The sequence below is a fragment of the Colletes latitarsis genome, unplaced genomic scaffold (genome assembly GCF_051014445.1).
Source record: "Colletes latitarsis isolate SP2378_abdomen unplaced genomic scaffold, iyColLati1 scaffold0013, whole genome shotgun sequence".
NCBI classification, from domain to species: domain Eukaryota; kingdom Metazoa; phylum Arthropoda; class Insecta; order Hymenoptera; family Colletidae; genus Colletes; species Colletes latitarsis.
Window position 1 is genome coordinate 208,165 of NW_027488368.1, and position 8,809 is coordinate 216,973.

The window sequence follows — 8,809 nt, forward strand, 5'->3', positions numbered from 1 at the left end:
TATTGATCGAAACAAGGTTTAGTCGACTGGTTCAGTGTGGTACCACATTACTACGTGATCCAAACCAGAAAAAACCCAGGATCTGTTCCACAAGTATGTGAAGAATGCGAAAGTATGAGACTGATGAGGGCAAATCCCGACCTAACCCAGACCTAACATGCGTTATACTCTAAAATATTGATCGAGACCAGGTTAATCGACTGTTTCAGTGTCGTGTCACATTACTACGTGATCCAAACCAAATAAAGCCAAGAATCTGGACATCAAGTATCAGAAATATGGGAAAGTATGAGCCTGATGAGAGCAAATCCCAGACCTAACATAGACCTAACATGCGTTATCCACTTAAATATTGATCGAAACCAGGTCTAACGGACTGTTTCGGTGTGGTACCACATTACTACGTGATCCAAACCAGAAAAAGTCCAGAATCTGGCCATCAAGTATGAGAAATATGCGAAAGTATGAGCCTGATTAGAGCAAATCCCAGACCTAACATAGACCTAATATGCGTTATCCTCCAAATTATTGATCGAAACCAGGTCTAACGGACTGTTTCAGTGTGGTACCACATTACTACGTGATCCAAACCAGAAAAAGTCCAGAATCTGGCCATCAAGTATGAGAAATATGCGAAAGTATGAGCCTGATTAGAGCAAATCCCAGACCTAACATAGACCTAACATGCGTTATCCACTTAAATATTGATCGAAACCAGGTCTAACGGACTGTTTCGGTGTGGTACCACATTACTACGTGATCCAAACCAGAAAAAGTCCAGAATCTGGCCATCAAGTATGAGAAATATGCGAAAGTATGAGCCTGATTAGAGCAAATCCCAGACCTAACATAGACCTAATATGCGTTATCCTCCAAATTATTGATCGAAACCAGGTCTAACGGACTGTTTCAGTGTGGTACCACATTACTACGTGATCCAAACCAAAAAAAGCCCAGAATCTGGCCATGAAATATGAGAAATATGCGAAAGCGTGAGCCTGAAGAGGGCAAATCCAAGGCCTAACATAGACCTAACATGCGTTATCCTCTAAAATATTGATCGAAACCAGGTTTGATGGACTGTTTCAGTGTGGCACCACATTACCACGTGATCCAAACCAGAAAAAACCCGGGATGTGTTCAACAAGTATGTGAAGAATGCGGAAGTATGAGTCTGATGAGGGCAAATCCCGACCTAACCTAGGCCTAACATGTGTTATCCTCTAAAACATTGATCGAAACTAGGTTTAATGGACTGTTTCAGCGTGGTACCGCATTACTACGTGATCGAAACCAGAAATAGCCCAGAATCTGGCCATCAAGTAAGAGAAATATGCGAAACTATGAGCCTGATGAAAGCAAATTCCAAACCTAACATAGACCTAACATGCGTTATCCTCTAAAATATTGATCGAAACCAGGTTTGATGGACTGTTTCTGTGTCGTACCACATTACTACGTGATCTAAACCAAAAAAAGCCCAGAATCTGGCCATCAAGTATGAGAAATATGCGAAAGTGTGAGCTTGATGAGGGCAAATTCCAGAGCTAACATAGACCTAACTTGCGTTATCCTCTAAAATATTGATCAAAACCAGGATTAATGGACTGTTTCTGTGTGGTACCACATTACTACGTGATCTAAACCAAAAAAAGCTCAGAATCTGGCCATCAAGTATGAGAAATATGCGAAAGTGAAGCTTGATGAGAGCAAATTCCAGATCTAACATAGACCTACCATGCGTTATCCTCTAAAATATTGATCGAAACCAGCTTTAATGGACTGTTTCAGTGCGGTACCACAATACTACGTGATCCAAACCAAAAAAAGCCCAGAATCTGGCCATGAAGTATGAGAAATATGCGAAAGCGTGAGCCTGAAGAGGGCAAATCCAAGGCCTAACATAGACCTAACATGCGTTATCCTCTAAAATATTGATCGCAACCAGGTTTAATGGACTGTTTCAGTGTGGTACCGCATTACTACGTGATCGAAACCAAAAAAGGCCCAGAATCTGGCCATCAAGTATGAGAAATATGCGAAAGCGTGAGCCTGAAGAGGGCAAATCCAAGGCCTAACCTAGACCTAATATGCGTTATCCTCTAAATTATTGATCGAAACCAGGTGTAATGGACTGTTCCAGTGTGGTACCACATTATTACGTGATCCAAACCAAAAAAAGCCCAGAATCTGGCCAACAAGTATGAGAAATATGCGAAAGTATGAGCCTGATGAGAGCAAATTCCAAACTTAACATAGACCTAACATGCGTTATCCTCTAAAATATTGATCGAAACCAGGTTTGATGGACTGTTTCAGTGTGGCACCACATTACCACGTGACCCAAACCAGAAAAAGCCCAGGATCTGGTCAACGAGTATGCGAAAAATGCGAAAATATGAGTCTGATGAGGGCAAATCCCGACCTAACCCAGACCTAACATGCGTTATCCTCCAAAATATTGATCGAAACTAGGTTTGATGGACTGTTTCAGTGCGGTACCACAATACTACGTGATCCAAACCAAAAAAAGCCCAGAATCTGGCCATGAAGTATGAGAAATATGCGAAAGCGTGAGCCTGAAGAGGGCAAATCCAAGGCCTAACCCAGACCTAACATGCGTTATCCTCTAAAATATTGATCGAAACCAGGTTTGATGGACTGTTTCAGTGTGGCACCACATTACCACGTGATCCAAACCAGAAAAAACCCGGGATGTGTTCAACAAGTATGTGAAGAATGCGGAAGTATGAGTCTGATGAGGGCAAATCCCGACCTAACCTAGGCCTAACATGTGTTATCCTCTAAAACATTGATCGAAACTAGGTTTAATGGACTGTTTCAGCGTGGTACCGCATTACTACGTGATCGAAACCAGAAATAGCCCAGAATCTGGCCATCAAGTAAGAGAAATATGCGAAACTATGAGCCTGATGAAAGCAAATTCCAAACCTAACATAGACCTAACATGCGTTATCCTCTAAAATATTGATCGAAACCAGGTTTGATGGACTGTTTCTGTGTCGTACCACATTACTACGTGATCTAAACCAAAAAAAGCCCAGAATCTGGCCATCAAGTATGAGAAATATGCGAAAGTGTGAGCTTGATGAGAGCAAATTCCAGAGCTAACATAGACCTAACTTGCGTTATCCTCTAAAATATTGATCAAAACCAGGATTAATGGACTGTTTCTGTGTGGTACCACATTACTACGTGATCTAAACCAAAAAAAGCTCAGAATCTGGCCATCAAGTATGAGAAATATGCGAAAGTGAAGCTTGATGAGAGCAAATTCCAGATCTAACATAGACCTACCATGCGTTATCCTCTAAAATATTGATCGAAACCAGCTTTAATGGACTGTTTCAGTGCGGTACCACAATACTACGTGATCCAAACCAAAAAAAAGCCCAGAATCTGGCCATGAAGTATGAGAAATATGCGAAAGCGTGAGCCTGAAGAGGGCAAATCCAAGGCCGAACCTACACCTAACATGCGTTATCCTCTAAAACATTGATCGCAACCAGGTTTAATGGACTGTTTCAGTGTGGTCCCACATTACTACCTGATCCAAACCAGTAAAAGCCCAGGATCTGGCCAACAAGTATGAGAAATATGCGAAAGTGTTTGCCTCATGGGGGCAAGTCACAGACCTAACCCAGACCTAACATGCGTTATCCTTTAAAATTATGACCGAGACTCAGTTTAATCCACTGTTTCAGTGTGGTACCACATTTCTATGTGATCCAAACCAGAAAAAGCAAAGGATGTGGCAAACAAGTAAGGGAAATATCCGAAAGTATGAGCCTGAAGAGGGCAAATCCTAGACCCAGTTCAGACCTAACATGCGTTATCCTCTAAAATATTGATCGAGACCAGGTTAATCGACTGTTTCAGTGTCGTGTCACATTACTACGTGATCCAAACCAGAAAAAACCCAGTATCTGGCCAACAAGTATGTGAAGAATGCGAAAGTATGAGACTGAAGAGGGCAAATCCAAGGCCTAACCTAGACATAACATGCGTTATCCTCTAAAATATTTATCGAGACCAGATTGAAATGACTCTTTCAGTGTGGTACCACATTACTACGTGACCCAAACCAGAAAAAACCCAGGATCAGTTCAAGGAGTACATGAAGAATGCGAAGAATGAGTCCGATGTGGGCAAATCCCAGGCCTAGCCTAGACCTAACATTTGTTAACTTCTAAATTATTGATCGAAACCAGGTTTAATGGACTGTTTCAGTGTGGTACAATATTGCTACGTCATCCAAAGCAGTGGATGCCCAGGATCTGGCCAACAAGTATGAGAAATATGCGAAAGCATGAGCCTGATGAGGGGCAAATCCTAGACCTAACGGAGACCATAACATGCGTTATCCTCAAAAATATTGATCGGCACCAGGTCTAATCGACTGTTTCAGTGTGGTACCACATTACTACGTGATCGAAACCAGAAAAAGATCAGAACCTGGCCATCAAGTATGAGAAATATGCGAGAGTATGAGTCTGATGAGAGCAAATCCCAGACCTAACATAGACCTAACATGCGTTATCCACTAAAATATTGATCGAAACAAGGTTTAGTCGACTGTTTCAGTGTGGTACCACATTACTACGTGATCCAAACCAGAAAAAACCCAGGAGCTGTTCCACAAGTATGTGAAGAATGCGAAAGTATGAGTCTGATGAGGGCAAATCCCAGGCCTAACTTAGACCTAACATGCGTTATCATCCAAAATATTGATCGCAACCTGGTTTAATGGTCTGTTTCAGTGTGGTAACACATTACCACGAGATCCAAACCAGAAAAAGCCCAGAATCTGGCCATCAAGTATGAGACATATGCGAAAGCGTGAGCCTGAAGAGGGCAAATCTAAGGCCTAACCTAGACCTAATATGCGTTATCCTCTAAATTATTGATCGAAACCAGGTTTAATGGACTGTTTCAGTGTGGTACCACATTACTACGTGATCCAAACCAAAAAAAGCCCAGAATCTGGCCAACAAGTATGAGAAATATGCGAAAGTATGAGCCTGATGAGAGCAAATTCCAAACCTAACATAGACCTAACATGCGTTATCCTCTAAAATATTGATCAAAACCAGGTTTAATGGACTGTTTCAGTGTGGTACCACATTACTACGTGATCCAAACCAAAAAAAGCCCAGAATCTGGCCAACAAGTATGAGAAATATGCGAAAGTATGAGCCTGATGAGAGCAAATTCCAAACCTAACATAGACCTAACATGCGTTATCCTCTAAAATATTGATCGAAACCAGGTTGGATGGACTGTTTCAGTGTGGTACCACATTACTACGTGATCCAAACCAAAAAAAGCCCAGAATCTGGCCAACAAGTATGAGAAATATGCGAAAGTATGAGCCTGATGAGAGCAAATTCCAAACCTAACATAGACCTAACATGCGTTATCCTCTAAAATATTGATCGAGACCAGGTTTAATCGACTGTTTCAATGTGGTCCCACATTACTACGTGATCCCAACCAAAAAAAGCCCAGAATCTGGCCAACAAGTATGAGAAATATGCGAAAGTATTAGCCTCATGAGGGCAAATCACAGACGTAACACAGACCTACCATGCGTGATCCTCTAAAATATTGGTCGAAACCAGGTGTATTGGACTGTTCCAGTGTGGTACCACATTATTACGTGATCCAAACCAAAAAAAGCCAAGAATCTGGACATCAAGTATCAGAAATATGGGAAAGTATGAGCCTGATGAGAGCAAATCCCAGACCTAATATAGACCTAACATGCGTTATCCTCTTAAATATTTATCGAAACCAGGTCTAACGGACTGTTTCGGTGTGGTACCACATTACTACGTGATCCAAACCAGAAAAAGTCCAGAATCTGGCCATCAAGTATGAGAAATATGCGAAAGTATGAGCCTGATTAGAGCAAATCCCAGACCTAACATAGACCTAATATGCGTTATCCTCTAAATTATTGATCGAAACCAGGTCTAACGGACTGTTTCAGTGTGGTACCACATTACTACGTGATCCAAACCAAAAAAAGCCCAGAATCTGGACATCAAGTATCAGAAATATGCGAAAGTATGAGCCTGATGAGAGCAAATCCCAGACCTAACATAGACCTAATATGCGTTATCCTTTAAATTATTGATCGAAACCAGGTTTAATGGACTGTTTCAGTGTGGTACCACATTACTACGTGATGCAAACCTAAAAAAGCCCAGAATCTGGCCAACAAGTATGAGAAATATGCGAAAGTATGAGCTTGATGAGAGCAAATTCCAAACATAACGTAGACCTAACATGCGTTATCCTTTAAAATATTGATCGAAACCAGGTCTAACGGACTGTTTCAGTGTGGTACCACATTACTACGTGATCCAAACCAGAAAAAGTCCAGAATCTGGACATCAAGTATGAGAAATATGCGAAAGTATGAGCCTGATTAGAGCAAATCCCAGAGCTAACATAGACCTAACTTACGTTATCCTGTAAAATATTGATCAAAACCAGGTTTAATGGACTGTTTCTGTGTGGTACCACATTACTACGTGATCTAAACCAAAAAAAGCCCAGAATCTGGCCATCAAGTATGAGAAATATGCGAAAGTGTGAGCTTCATGAGAGCAAAATCCAGATTTAACATAGACCTACCATGCGTTGTCCTCTAAAATATTGATCGAAACCAGCTTTAATGGACTGTTTCAGTGCGGTACCACAATACTACGTGATCCAAACCAAAAAAAGCCCAGAATCTGGCCATGAAGTATGAGAAATATGCGAAAGCGTGAGCCTGAAGAGGGCAAATCCAAGGCCTAACATAGACCTAACATGCGTTATCCTCTAAAATATTGATCGCAACCAGGTTTAATGGACTGTTTCAGTGTGGTACCGCATTACTACGTGATCGAAACCAAAAAAGGCCCAGAATCTGGCCATCAAGTATGAGAAATATGCGAAAGCGTGAGCCTGAAGAGGGCAAATCCAAGGCCTAACCTAGACCTAATATGCGTTATCCTCTAAATTATTGATCGAAACCAGGTGTAATGGACTGTTCCAGTGTGGTACCACATTATTACGTGATCCAAACCAAAAAAAGCCCAGAATCTGGCCAACAAGTATGAGAAATATGCGAAAGTATGAGCCTGATGAGAGCAAATTCCAAACTTAACATAGACCTAACATGCGTTATCCTCTAAAATATTGATCGAAACTAGGTTTAATGGACTGTTTCAGCGTGGTACCGCATTACTACGTGATCGAAACCAGAAATAGCCCAGAATCTGGCCATCAAGTAAGAGAAATATGCGAAACTATGAGCCTGATGAAAGCAAATTCCAAACCTAACATAGACCTAACATGCGTTATCCTCTAAAATATTGATCGAAACCAGGTTTGATGGACTGTTTCTGTGTCGTACCACATTACTACGTGATCCAAACCAAAAAAAGCCCAGAATCTGGCCATGAAGTATGAGAAATATGCGAAAGCGTGAGCCTGAAGAGGGCAAATCCAAGGCCTAACCCAGACCTAACATGCGTTATCCTCTAAAATATTGATCGAAACCAGGTTTGATGGACTGTTTCAGTGTGGCACCACATTACCACGTGATCCAAACCAGAAAAAACCCGGGATGTGTTCAACAAGTATGTGAAGAATGCGGAAGTATGAGTCTGATGAGGGCAAATCCCGACCTAACCTAGGCCTAACATGTGTTATCCTCTAAAATATTGATCGAAACCTGCTTTAATGGACTGTTTCAGTGCGGTACCACAATACTACGTGATCCAAACCAAAAAAAGCCCAGAATCTGGCCATGAAGTATGAGAAATATGCGAAAGCGTGAGCCTGAAGAGGGCAAATCCAAGGCCTAACCTACACCTAACATGCGTTATCCTCTAAAACATTGATCGCAACCAGGTTTAATGGACTGTTTCAGTGTGGTACCGCATTACTACGTGATCGAAACCAAAAAAGGCCCAGAATCTGGCCATCAAGTATGAGACATATGCGAAAGCGTGAGCCTGAAGAGGGCAAATCCAAGGCCTAACCTAGACGTAACATGCGTTATCCTCTAAAACATTGATCGAAACCAGGTTTAATGGACTGTTTCAGTGTGGTCCCACATTACTACCTGATCCAAACCAGTAAAAGCCCAGGATCTGGCCAACAAGTATGAGAAATATGCGAAAGTGTTTGCCTCATGGGGGCAAATCACAGACCTAACCCAGACCTAACATGCGTTATCCTTTAAAATGATGACCGAGACTCAGTTTAATTCACTGTTTCAGTGTGGTACCACATTTCTATGTGATCCAAACCAGAAAAAGCAAAGGATGTGGCAAACAAGTAAGGGAAATATCCGAAAGTATGAGCCTGATGAGGGCAAATCCTAGACCCAGTTCAGACCTAACATGCGTTATCCTCTAAAATATTGATCGTGACCAGGTTTAGTCGACTGTTTCAGTGTGGTACCACACTTCTACGTGATCCAGGCCAGAAAAAACCCGGTATATGTTCCACAAGTATGTGAAGAATGCGAAAGTATGATTCTGATGAGTGCAAATCCCAGGCCTAACATAGACCTAACATGCGTTATCCTCTAAAATATTGATCGAAACAAGGTTTAGTCGACTGGTTCAGTGTGGTACCACATTACTACGTGATCCAAACCAGAAAAAACCCAGGATCTGTTCCACAAGTATGTGAAGAATGCGAAAGTATGAGACTGATGAGGGCAAATCCCGACCTTACCCAGACCTAACATGCGTTATACTCTAAAATATTGATCGAGACCAGG